Raw genomic sequence first — 14,449 nt, forward strand, 5'->3', positions numbered from 1 at the left:
GACTAAAGACAATTTAAAAAATTTTTTGAAATAATTTCAACTATTTTAGATTTAGGGAATAAATGTGCAGGTTTGCTACACAGGCATATTGCACAATGCTGAAGTTTGGAGTAGGGATCCCATCATTTAGGTAGTAAGCATAGTATCCAATAGGCGGTTTTTCAAATCATGCCCCCCTCCTCCCTCCTCCCTTTAGTAGTCCCCAGTGTCTGTTATTCCCATTTTTATGTCCATGTGTGCTTAGTGTTTAGCTCACACTTAAAAGCAAAAACATGTAGTATTCAATGTTCAGTTCCTGCATTAATTTGCTTAGGATAAGGGCCCCTGCTGCATCCATGTTGCTGCAAAGGACATTATTTCATTCTAGTATTCCATGGTGTATATGTACCACATTTGCCTTATCCAGTGCACTCTTGATTCCACTGTTGATGAGCTCTTAGGTTGATTCCGTGCCTTTGCTATTGTGAATGGTGTGATGAATATATGTGTGCGTGTGTCTTTTTGGCAGAAAGATTTATTTTCCTTTCGATGTATACCCAGAAATGGTATTCTAGGTTGAATGGGAGTTCTGTTTTAAGTTCTTTGAGAAATTTCCAAACTGCTTTCCATGGAGGCTAACTTAATTTACATTCTCAGCAACAGTGTATAATAGTTTTCTTTTCTCTGCAGCCTTGCCAGCATGTTATTATTATTTTTAGTTTTTATTAATAATCATTCTGACTGTTGTGAGATTATATATTATTGTGATTTTGATTTTCATTTTTTCTGATGATTAGTGATGCTGAGCACTTTTTCATGTTTATTGGTGGAATAAAAATCCTAGAAGAAAACCTAGAAAATACTCTTCTCAGTGTTGGCCTTGGCAAAGAATTTTTGGCTAAGTCCCCGAAAGCAATTGCAACAAAAACAAAAATTAACAAGTGGGTCCTAATTAAACTAAAGAGTTTTTGCACTGCAAAAGAAGCTATTAACAGAGTAAACAGAAAACCTACAGAATGGGAGAAAATATTTGCAAACTACACATCCAACAAAGGCCTAATATCCAGAATCTATAAGGAACTTAAATAAATCAACAAGCCAAAACAAATAACCCCATTGATAAATGAATAAAGACTTTTTAATCAAGGAAATACATTACTGTCAAATGGAAAGTCTCTGTTTGCATTGGCAAAAACGGAATTATAGAATAAGTAGAATCAGTTATAGGACACAAAAAATGTGATGCTTTCATTTTGGTTGATAAAATTGCAGGTTTTTTTTTCTTACAAGGAGAGACATCCCAGATTGTCAGTTCTTTTTGAGGTGGGCTCATATCTCACACTTGTTTCTTGCCTCATAAGTAGGATATAGTGGATCAATAAGTAGTTTATTTATTGATGATAATCAATGAAACATTTTAATAACAATGATTTCAGAAGTGTTCTGAGCTGCTTGGAAGTCAGTACTGGTGTTTGTGGGGAGAGGAGTTGTTGAGATACCCAGTAAATAAGAGTCCTAATATTGCTCACCCTAGCTGGAAACTCATTTAGAGATAGTCTAAGAAATTGAAAAAATAGGAATCAAAATATCAAGAAGACTTCAGATAATAATAGATTGTTCTAAATGTCTAGAAACAAGGGGGTGTCCTATTACGGAACCACAAAACCAGATTTCAAACCTTAGCCATAGGCATCCCAACTATCTCAAGTTCCCCAATTGCAGATATATCACTGTAAAATCTCCAGGAGATTCTGGAGAAGAGTATTGGGCCATTATTTCATGCAGGCAATCTGGCTGTAAGGTAGATGAGAAGGGAGGTAGCTGAGCTATGCACACCTGGTCTTCATCCAAAGTCAGATTCTGATTAAGTCATTCTGCTTTTCTTGAATGAGGAGTTGGGCAAGGGTTGAGATGTGTTCAGGGAAAATACCCCTTCATGGAAACCAGAGGAGGGAAGAAAAAGTGTTTTATTTCTAACTGTGATGTCTAAACTACTCATTGCCTACAAGCCTATATGTTTTACTTTACCTAAATGTGATAAAAAGATATAAAGAGCTATGTAAATGGTCATTGTAGAGAGTGAGTTTTGTTTTTATTTGATCACATCGGTAAAGGGCAAGCTATATACTTATTCTTATATATCTCTATTTACCCAACCCACATTGAAAACATTTTAAAATTGTATCCATCACCCAGGGGATACCATCTGATGATTAGTAGAGTTTGGGAACTGTTACTTCTTCTTAACAAGAGATACAGACCAGAGCTTCCTAGGCTTTTTTACATCACATAGACAGTGTCAACATTTATAGGCATGTTAATCATTCATGCTGGTCAATATTTCAGGTTTTCTCCTTCTGCACACATTGAAGGCTTGTATGTTCTGTTCTCCTGAAGGTAGGCATCACAAGTCACTTACTTTAGCCATTGAAAGTATGTTACTTCTAGGCTAAAGCTTTCAGAGCTACTGCATGATTTGCCAAGTTTCCTTACCTGTGCTGTAGCAATTAGCAATGTTCAAGGTGGTGGAGGATTTATAAGCTTGCATCTCTGACAGCCAATTATGTGAACCAGAATGCTCAACCAATATGTCACAGTCAAGAAATAGATAACAAAGGTTTAATCTCTGTTAATAATCAAAAGTGTGACCCAGCTTATCCTAACTGATACAGAACACACCCTTGGTTTGGAGTACATAAAAGTGGTTGGTTCTTGCTAGAGACAACCAACTCAGGAACTCCATCCTCTTCAGGACTTGCTTAGCTGCTCTGAAGGCTCGGGGAAGCACAATGGCTGAAATTGCATTGACCATTGATCTTATCTTCTGAATTGCTATGTTGAAGTCTCCTGTTGCCACATTCAAAATGACAGTTGTTTATTTTTTGCTTTATTTTGTCTTTAATGGATATGTAACTGTACATATTTATAAGGTACATCATGATGTTTCGATAATGCATACATTATGTAATGATTAAATCAGGGAAATTAGTACTTCTGTCATCTCAAATACTTGTCATTTCTTTATGGTAAGATCATTAAAAATCCTCTCCTAGATATTTTGAAATATACAATACAGTATGGCTAATTACCATCAAACATTGCTGTGCAATAGAACACCAGAACTTACTCCTCCTGTCTAACTGTAATTTTGTACCCATTGACCAACTTTTCTCCATTCCTTCTCCTCCTTACTCTTCTCAGATTCTAGTAAGGACTGTTCTACTCTCTACTTTTACATGATCAACTTTTTTAGATTCAACATATGAATGAGATCACGCCATATTTTTTGTTCGTGCTTGGCTTATTTCACTTAACATAATGTCTTCTAGGTTCACCCATGCTGTTACAAATGACAGAATATCATTCTTTTCATGACTGAATAATATTTGATTGTATATATATATCAAATTTAAAAATTCATTTATTTGTTATTGGTTGATTCCATATCCTGGCTATTGTAAATACTGCTGCAATAAACATGGGAGTGCAGTTATCTCTTTGACATAACGATTTCATTTCCTTTGAATAGATACCCAGTGTAGGATTACTGGATCATATGATAGTTATATTTGCAATTTTTCTGAGGAAACTCCATACTGTTTTAAATAATGGCTGGACTAGTTTGTATTCCTACCAACAGTGTATAAGAGGAGTTCTTCACATACTCACCATCATTTGTTTAATTTTTTTGTTTGTTTTTCTGATAATAGCCATTCTAACTGAGATGAGATGATATCTTACTGTGGTTTTGATTGGCATTTCTCTGATGATTAGTGACATTGAGTAACTTTTCATACATCTGTTAGCCATTTGTCTGTCTTCTTCCAAGAACGTCTATTCAGATCTTCTGCCCATTTTTGATCAAATGATTTGTTTTTTGTTTTTGTTTTTGCTTTGTGTTGTTGAACAGCCATTGTCAATCAAAGGTGTCACTATTGCTGATTTCTAGAGAATTTCCCACTGCTCTGGATACATTCACAGATGACCATCCCATCTTGTGGATCTTCCGTGTTCAGATGGTTTGTGCTCTATCCCATCACTGGGGGGCCACTAGCATGACATGTCTTTGCCAAGAATCTGCTGTGAACAATGCAAGTGATGCCTTTGAGTGACTAAGGCTTGGTCGTTTACTTTCACCTGTGGTATGTGGCTTTAAACTACTTCAAGCACAATATATACAATACCTCTATAATTAAAGAGCCAAGAGAACTAGCCACAGTATAAATTCCTAGAAGTTCCTATTTCTTCTCTATTCTTTTCAGACCATATGCCATGTTCAGGTGGTTTCAAGGCAAAATATCAGGGTTTGGTAGCGTTTGCCTTGTGACTGAGCTTGCTATATGTGAAGAGATGAACAAGATTTTTAGAATGATCCTGGGAGCTCTTTCTGACTTCCTGACAATGGCTTGGCAGGACCAGGCACTGCCTGTACTCCAGTGGCAGAGCCTGTCCAAATCTCACCGCTCATGCTTCCTGTGAAGTCCTTCCATTTGCAGCAACTGTGCAAAGGTTTTCAGAGCCAAGTGGTCATCTTTCCTAGAGATCATAGATATTAGTTCATCTGAAGTCTTGTTTTTAGTTATCTGAAGACTGGCTGAAGCTGGAAGATCCACTTCCAAAGTGGCTGATTCACATGGATGGCAGGTTGAGCCTGCTTGTTGGCAGGTGGCCTCAGTACTTCTCCACAAAACCTTCCCAAAGACTCCCTGCATTTTCCCACAACATGAGAGCTGCCATGCCCAAATGGGTGAAAAATCTCAGCAGAAGCAATCAAGCCTTTTACAGAAGCATTTCACAGAAGGAAATGCTTTCTATGACCTAATCTCTGCAGTCATCCACCACATTCTATTTTGTAGGAGTGGGTCACTAAGCCTTGAAATTCAAAAAGTGGGACATTAAGTTTCACATTCTAAAAAGCAAAGTGACATATTCACAATTGCGAAGACTTGGAATCAACCTAAATGCCTATTGATGATAGATTGAATAAAGAAAATGTGGTACATGTACACCAGGAATACTATGCAGCCATAAAAAGGAATGAGATTAAGTCCTTTGCAGGGACATGGATGGAGTTGAAAAGCATTATCCTTAGCAAACTAATGCAGGAACACTGCATGTTCTCACTTATAAGTGGGACCTGAATTATAAGAACACATGGACACGTGGGGGCAACAACACACACTAGGGCCTGCTGGGAGGTGGGGGAGGGAGAACATCAGGAAGAACAGCTAATGGAGGCTGGGTTTAATACCTGGGTGAGAGGATGAGGATGAGGATGATCTGTGTTACAAACCACCATAGGACATGTCAACCTGTGTAACAAACCTGCACATCCTGCACATGTACCACTGAACTTAAAAGCTGAAGAAAAAAAAAGTGGAGTGACAATTAGTGAACATATTTGAAAACTATCACATTCTGTAAGTTCAGACACTTTCTAAATTCCAATTTTTTTCTCCTCATTTACATGTGTGCTTTTTCACACTTGTACTATAAGAAAATAGAGTAGCAGAAATGAGGTGAACAGTGTTTCTCTCTCAAAATGCAAACCTACTGCATGCATAGTGGCTCTCCTCAGGAATACTGTCCCTTTCTGTGAGATGAGGGAGAATAGAGGTTCATATACTTCTTTTCCTTGAACCTTATCGTTTATGTACACCCAATATAGCCTATCCTTTGCTCCATAATGAGTAGGATGTTTTAGTGTTGCCTTGTTTCATCTTGTAACTTAAGCAAAAATACAGTTATCTTATGGTATCTGTGGGGGATTGGTTCCAGGACCCTGCAGATATCAAAACCTATGCATACTTAATGTTCTTAAACAAAATGATGTCGTTTTTGCAGATAACCTATATACATCTTTCTGTATACTTTAAATCTCTAGGCTACTTATAATAACCTAACACAATGTAAATCTTAGGCAAATACTTGTCATATAGTATTTTTTATTGTATTGTTTTTTAATTGTTGTATTGTTATTGTTCATTTTCTTTGTTCCGGAGTATTTTCAATCCACAATTGGTTGAATCTGGGGATGCTGAAAACATGGATACCAAGGACTGACTGCACATAAAAAATACTCAGGTCACTTGTACTCAAGGAATTCAGTGAGAGTTGATATTGTAGCAACAAACATGTAACAAATTGGGGCTCTGATACTGTTCTTGATTTCCCAGCCTTGAGGAAATGACACTGACATGACATGCATCTCTCTCTCTTGCTCTGTTTATCTCCTCCTGCTCTTTTTTTCCTTCCTCCATTAATTAGCTCTTGAGTACTCACTCTGTGACACCTGTCAGAGAGGTGGACCAGCAGCTCAGTCACTGTCTTAAGGTAATCACTGTCTAAAGTTGGTCCTTGAAATCTCCTATATTGTTTATTTAAAATGTAGTTTCCTGGAAGCACTTCCAAATCTATTGAATCAAAATCTCCTGGGTGGCCACTGGGAAGCTACATTGAGTAATTTGGAAGGCTACTCACTCTTGCTGGCAAAACTCAGTTCCTGTTACCATGATGATTGTTTTTGACCTGTATAAATCAATGGGTCTCAAAGTTTGACAGACCTCACAATGCCGAGCCCCATCCCTAGAGTTTCTGATTCAGTAGATCTAGGATGGGGCCTATATTTTGTATGTCTAATAAATGCCCAGCTGATGCTGATATTGCTAATTCAATGATCACACTTTGAGAACCAATAATATAAATGCTAATTAGTAATATTTTTTCAAAGGCAGATGTGTATTTGGTCCAATCAGGTATGTTTAAAGCTCTAGAGAGTCAGAAAACTTGGTAGCTAAAGTAGATGTTGGAAATCATGACGCAAAAATAATTTTTTCAAAAGTTGATTAAACAAAGTTAAAAGTTAGGTAATTTTTTCTTGGTCATTAAACAATTTAAAGCAGATACAGAACGATAGCTGGGTTCTCTGACTCCTAGTCCAGTTCGTTCTCTACTGATTGTCTTACCTAAGAAAATCTTTATGTATTTTCATTAGCTGCATAATGACGTTTAGGTCAACAGTAGACCACACATATGATAGTGGTCCCATAAGATTACAATACAGTGTTCTTACTGTACTTTTTCTATATTTGGACATGTTTAGATACACAAATGCTTGCCATTATGTCACAATTGACTATAGTAGTCAGCACGTAACATACTGCACAAGTTTGTAGCCTAAGAGTGATATGCTATAGCATATAGCCTAGGTGTATCAGAGGTTTGTGTAAGTACATTTTCTGATGTTCACACAACGATGAAATTGCCTATGTATTTTGCAGAATGTATTCTTGTTCAGTGACACATGACTGTGTGTGCTTCTGAAGCAAACTTACTGAGTTATAAAGGGTAATCATGCCAGTTTAAATCAATAAAGGTCAGAGAGAGTGATGAAATTAGAGGTTTTCATAAAACTAAATCAAAACAACAAGAAGTCATTAAAGAAGATGTTGAAACTTGTTTGGCTTTTTTGGGTATCTTAAATTGTCAGAGGAACAATTTCTTTTTATGAGACATTAAGAAAAGTACTGAAATGTAAAGCTATTATATATATAGGCTGTAGTTTTGCTTGCAGAGCCTGTGACCAATTGCCAAGAAAAATATTAACATAGAAACTGATAGTCTGAGAGTATATATGATAGTGACATTTCATGTAAATATTTAGCACATGACCCCATGAGGCAAAAATACAGGACAAACATATAAACTGTGTGCTGCACAGACCCAAGGGCTATATAATGACTATGTCCAGCTTGTTGCTGACTAAATAAAAAGGAGCTTGATTCATCACAGATGAGCAATAATTGTCTTCATCACTAATTATTTATATCATAAGGCCATCTGTGATGCTTTTATGATTTCCAAAAGAGAATGCACTCAGCTTGACAGGGTGGAAATCTTGCCAGTTTAGAAGTGACATCTAGAAGGCTTTGGAATTGAAAGGCCTAGCCTGAAAAAGTGGAGCTGTTTGTAGATGCCAAAGTTGAAGCCAGAACTCTGAGGAACTTCATCTGGTCTAGGGCTCAGAGTTGGGTTGGGTTTCTCAGAAGTAAACCCTGAGACGGGAAGGCATACACACACCATTTACATAGGTAAGGCACATAGGGGAGCCAGGAAGAGAGGAGGAGAAGCAGGACAGACATAGAAGGAAGTCAAGCAAGAGTTGAGTCCCCAGAAGGGAAGTGCCCACAGGAATACCAAGGACTGACTGTGAGTTCCACGTCAAAGTTGTTCTGGGTTTGAGGAAGCTGGACTTTTTTTTTTTTTTTTTTTTTTTTTTTTGAGACGGAGTTACCCAGCTCTTGTTACCCAGGCTGGAGTGGAGTGGCACGATTTCGGCTCACCGCAACCTCCGCCTCCTGGATTCAAGCAATTCTCCTGCCTCAGCCTCCCAAGTAGCTGGGACTACAGGCACACGCCACCATGCGGAAGCTGGACTTTTATTTCTTCCGAAGTCCTCTGCCATTGATCAAAGGCTGCTCCGGGTACTTCTGCCTCTGTAAGACCATGCAACGTGGTCCAGCAGCCCAAGGAAGTTCGCTACAGAAGAGCCACATGTGCTGGGAGTTCCAAGCAAAACCCATTAAAGCTGGAAGGGGAACACGTGTTACAAGTGTTCCAAGGAGATTCCAATGTGTCTGCTTCAAGACCCAAACTCTCTTTTGGTTTTCAGGTTGTCTCAAGGAATATACTTCAGAGAATTATTAGGAATTATGTTAATTCACACATAATTTATGTTATCAAATCCAGCTTTATTGGTAATAGAAGCAATATTTTGATTTTTATCCAATCGATTCTTACGTCTTTTTCCTTAGTTGAAGTTAGGGAGGAGAACAGAAGGTGCTTTTTGTTTTGTTCTGTTTTGTTTTATCTCCTTAAACTCTTCCAAATATGTATTAGGGGTTTTATTGACTTTTGAGCTGCTACAATGGAATGTGCATTCTTAAAAAATGTCTTTAGATGACATTGGCAGGTACCGAACACTTGGGTGTGTCTTAGACATCTCCACTTGCGTATCTTACAGTCACATTGCAATTCACCCATCCAAAAATCATAAGTAGGCTGCCAGGGATCAATACAGCTGTGCGCTACATGTACAATACACCTCCCTCTGTTTAATGTAGAATTTTGGCACCAAGATGCAATATCCTGATAACCTAAGAAGGAAACATAGGAAATAATTTCTACATTATAGGACATGTGTTTATCACTCTATAGAGAGACATGTCAGTCATGTGTCAATGTGTTGGGTCATTGTAAACTTGCAATTATTTTTCCAACTAAGTTGGAAACTGGAAACAGAGGAAAGTATGAGAGCCATCTTCTGGACCACACTGGTTTGTCTCCTCTTCTGCTAAATATCTCCTGTACCTCTACCAAAATGGAACCTACAATCCTTTTTTGCCAGGCCTGGTCCTCCTCTGTATATGACCCACCTCAATGAACAAAAGACCATCCTGCAGTCACACAGTCTAGAAGCCTGAGAATCATCATTGTCTCCTAGATCTCTCTCACCCGTATAGTAATTTATCCCTTCATGCTGCCAATTATATCTTTGGCCACTTTTCTCCTTCCCAAAGACCAATGTCTTTATACAATCTCTCACCATTAGTCATCTGAACGATTGACCAGACCTCCTGTGAGGTTTCCTCACCTTAGTATAAACTCCATCTAATTCATATTCTACAATGCCTGTGGAGGTTTTTTTTAAATCTCTAAAACATAAATTTGATCATACTGGGGCTTTGATTTAAATAGTTTTATACATTTTCCACTATGGTAGGCTGATAATGACTCCCAAAGATATATCCACATCCCCATCCTGAAAACCTGTGCATGGGACCCTTGGGAAAAGGGTCTTTGCAGATGAAATTAAGTTAAGCATTTTGAGATGAGAAGATTATCCTGGATTATCAGGGTGGGTCCTAAATACCATCACAACTATCTTTATAACAGAAAAACAGAGACAGATTCCCAGTGAAGACAATGTGAAGATAGAGCCGAGAGAGATCCGCTCACAGCTGGGGATTGCCCACAGTAATCAGAAGCTGAAAGAAGTAAGGACAGCTGGGGATTGCCCACAGTCATCAGAAGCTGAGAGAGGTAAGGAATTGATTCTTTCTTAGAGCCTCTGGAGGGAATGCAGCCCTGCTGATACCTTGATTGCAAACTTCTAGTCCCCAGAGCTGTGAGAGAATAAATTGTTGTTTCAAGCTCCCCAGTTTATGGTAATTTGTAAGAGCAGCTCAAGGAACCTAGCACTTATTTTCCTTAAGATAATAGTGAAACTATTTTTATATTACTCAAGGCCTATCATGATTGAGGCTCTACCTTTATTTCCTAATCAAATGTCTCATTTCATCTCAAGTAAACTCTCGTGACTGGGGATAACTGGAAGGTCTTCATTTAGGCCATTTTTCCTCCTCAGCTTCCTGCAATTGCATATCTGCTCACATTTCTGTGGAACTCCCAAATGCTTATCCCTGTATGATAATCTGCTTAAGTGTAATTGAAAAAACTATGGGATATATGAATGAAGTGGGAAGAGGGATATGCCAATTTGAACATTTAAAAATGAAACTAATAATATGGTGCAATTTGTGTAAGACTGCATTGACACATACGTGACTTATCGCTCAAACATAAAGATGCTTATCCTAACCTTACCTTATACTTATTAGATTTATAATTATGGTGCTGTGTCATTCTGAGGTTGATGGTTGATATTTCTGAGAGGTAAGTGAATTTCTCACATTTTAAAGGATGAATCCCTGCACTTACATGGAAAGTGTACCAAGTTTTGTTGACGTCCAAGTCCAATTCCCTGTGCTAGGCTGTGCATCCATGCCCCCAGATGCTGAGAGTGTTGGCTGTTGATGGCTCACAACTGTCCTCTTCTCTCCTAGGAACCAGTTGCCAAAGAGTGACTTGCAAGGATGTGCAATGGGCCAGCCCCCATGCCTCAGGTGGGACAGACTCTGTGGTACAGTGAGTGCCCCCAGGCTTTCCCTGGCATCAGCTGAAGCTTTCCTTCTGAGCATACAACCTTGTTGAGTTCTTCCCTCTGTTTCATTTGCTCCCTTCACTCTATTTCTCGAGAACACTCCCCCCAAGAAATCATTTACACTCAAATTCCCACCTCAGATTCTACTTCTAGGAAATGTGGCTTAAGACAGAATAGATCTTGTAGCCCAAGTCCAAAATCAACCAAGAAATGCAGCAGCAAAACTATAGTTATTGAACGCAATCTCATATATAGGATGATAATAAGTACAAAGGTAGATTCAAAGGGTTTGAATCTCTTAGGAAATAAAATCCTTTTTGCACAGCTCTTTATGGAATGCATCAATGAGTGAGTAAATGAATGTTCTAAAATATAAACACACTGTAGCAATCTACTGTGGTAGTTTCCTAAGAGTATACACAAGTGCCAATGCTCCTCAGTGAAAGTATCCTGAATTAGAAACTCAGCTGCTCCCTCATCTAAGCTTCCTAATGTGATTTCAAGGCTCCACTCCAATTCCTCTTCCATGAAGCTTTTCCCAGATATTGGCTAAATCTCCTGAAAAAAATTGTGCTCACCACTGAACACTATGTTGTTTGAATAATTTATTTGTTCTTTACCAGATACATGACTAAGAGATCAAAGTTACAATTGTTGAAATGAGAATGTTTTAAATGCTACAGACAAGTCAAAATGACTGATAGTAACAGGAAAACATTTCCATTGTTAAAGGCAAGACAGTCCTTTAGAGAATGCTGCTTCAGAATTTGAATTTAGAAAGGGGAAGGTGGGGAGCTCTGAGTAAGAACACCAGACATAGGGCAGGCACAGTGGCTCAGGCTTGTAATCCCAGCACTTTGGGAAGCTGAGATGGGTGAATCACCTGAGGTCAAGAGTTCGAGACCAGCCTATCCAACATGGCGAAACGCTGTCTCTACTAAAAATACAAAATTCAGCTGGGTGTGGTGGCAGGTGCCTGTAATCCCAGCTGCTTGGGAGGCTGAGGCAGGAGAATGGCTTGAACCTGGGAGGCAGAGGTTGCAATGAATCAAGATTGTGCCATTGCACTCCATTCTGGACAACAAGAGCAAAACTCCAAAGAAAGAGCATGGGACAGAGAAAACAAAAACCGTGTTTTCTTCCTGCCACATGTAGTTTGTGCAATCCTGAATAAGGTACTTTATGATATTATAATGTCACTGGAAGGGATTAATGGAATAAAATGCATTGTAAAAATATTTCAATGTGCCAAGACCTTTAACAAATGTGGATGATTATTATTGTTCTGCTTTATGGTCCAGAAGCTTATTTTCCTGTCCTTTATTTATCACACTTCTATGAGTCAAATTTCAGGAAAGCAAGTGAATGTCTAGATGCATTAAAAATTAATTTCTATTGTGGATCTTAGATTTTATGCAAATTTATTCCACCATTCTTCACTGAATGACCAATAATAGTATTTTCATTATAATAGCCTTATATTTAACTAGACAGTGAAATTATGTTTTTGAGCCTTTAAAGTCCATTACTTGTGAAGAAAAGTAATTAATTCCTAAGTGTCAAGCACTATCCTAGACGATGAGCATACTAAGGTAAATAAGACATCATGCATCTCATTGTCAAGAAGGAAAAAGAGGCGGTATACTGATGCACACAGAAAGAATTAGGTATTTACAAATTACACCGACTTCCAGGAAAGAACATAATGGAAGCTATGAGAGAGACAATAGAAGAATCTTCTGGCTGGTTGCCGTGGCTTACACCTGTAATACTAGCACTTTGGGAGGTCCGAGGTGGGTGGATTTCCAGAGGTCAGGAGTTTGAGACCAGCCTGACCAACAGGGTGAAACCCTGCCTCTACTAAAAATACAAAAATTAGCTGGGCATGGTGGCAGGTGCCTGTAATCCCAGCTACCTGGGAGGCTGAAGCCGTAGAATTGCTTGAACCTGGGAAGTGAAGGTTGCAGTGAGCTAAGATTGCGATTGCGCCATTGCACTCCAGCCTAGGCGAAAGAGTGAGACTGTCTCAAAAAAAAAAATAAATAAATAAATAGAAGAAGAAGAAGAACCTTCTGATACGGTGTTAGAGAAGATCTCTCTGAGGAACTGGTATTAGCTGATATCTGCATGGTAAGTAGGAACCGTTGCGGTAAAGAGTTGGGAGAAGTTCAAAACACTGAGATCAGCCTCTGGGATGGCCCAGAGTAAGAAAAACCCCTGTGAAATGAACAAATCGGAGGCATGGCAGAATTAGGGTGCCTAGGGCAGAGAAGAAAGGCATGGCATTTTAAAAGGGTAGTCAGCAAGCCACTGGGGGCAAGATACTAGACCTTTCTGTGCCCCGGTTTCCTCATTTGGAAAATTGAGCTAGTAACAGTGTCTAGTATTAGGCTGAAATCAATATGCAGAGAGAACTTAAATATGTGCCCCATACATAGTCAAATGTTTGTATAAAAGTACCATTCTTATTATATTCATGTAAATACAACTTGTTATTTTGAAGTTGTTGACTCAATCATTACTGACAGCTCAGAAAATGTAATTATGGTTAAAAGCATAATGCAAATGTTTTACACCTTGGCACACAGCCCAGCTGATGGAAATTGGTAGGAAGGAAGAGGGAAGAAAATTAGAAAAACTAGAGGTTTTAATAACTTATCTTACAGATTGAGAGTCAAGGGCTGAAATGGCTAGAATAGAATAGGCCGAGTGATGAAAGCTATTTCAAGTTACTGAATATAATTACAAGGTAACTTAAAAACGGGGATATAACTACCGAAAAGAGGTAAGAAAGGAAGATAGTAGTGGGAGCTACAAGGGCTAAATACCCACGAAGCTGAGAACCACAGCCACCTGCATCAACATTACCTCACTATTAAGGCAAAAAGCCCAAGACGACCTTTGCCAGCATGACTTACTTGTTTGTACCAGAGAAACTTTGCCTGAGAAAAACAAGATTATTCAATGAATAATTTTACTATTGCCATCAGGAAATTCCAGCAAGTCAATTATTTTGAGACAAGAGTTGGCTCATTGGCTCACCTGGGGAAACATTTTGCCTATCAAACAAAAATTTCTTACCCAGAACCATTGTAAGACCTTCATCTCACAATGTAACAATTAAAGCCCAATCTCAACTGCTTAGGCTCCCATGTAGATCCCAAGACCCTAGAGAGATACATTCTGACCTTCCCCCGGGATAGTACTGAAACTCTTTCAAGGTGGTATTTTTGAAAACTGCACACATTTTTAATTAATACAGCTTTGCATTACTAACACATTGGTAACATATTAGTGGAGTTTTACATAGCAAACAGGCAAGAGATACTTGGTAGTTCTGGAGACAGTAGCAGAAACATAATATTTGGAGATTTGAATGAAATACCAAAAAGAGTACAACAGAAATGGATAGGAATAATCAGAAAAAGGAGCTTAGAAACAGTCACTTTAAGAATGGAATTAAGGCAG

At 38.5% G+C, this 14,449-nt stretch overlaps 1 long non-coding RNA gene across 1 annotated transcript; it reads left to right on the forward strand.

Annotated features, from left to right (window-relative positions):
• The first annotated feature begins 2,964 nt into the window (after positions 1–2,964).
• On the forward strand, positions 2,965–12,784 carry LOC116562907. The gene is made up of 3 exons (XR_004274130.1): positions 2,965–2,975; positions 8,651–8,653; positions 12,712–12,784. It is a non-coding gene; the product is annotated as an uncharacterized LOC116562907 (long non-coding RNA).
• Positions 12,785–14,449: the final 1,665 nt, after the last annotated feature.

The sequence above is a fragment of the Sapajus apella genome, unplaced genomic scaffold (assembly GCF_009761245.1).
Source record: "Sapajus apella isolate SASKATOON/1434 unplaced genomic scaffold, GSC_monkey_1.0 scaffold33, whole genome shotgun sequence".
Taxonomy (NCBI): Eukaryota; Metazoa; Chordata; class Mammalia; order Primates; family Cebidae; genus Sapajus; species Sapajus apella.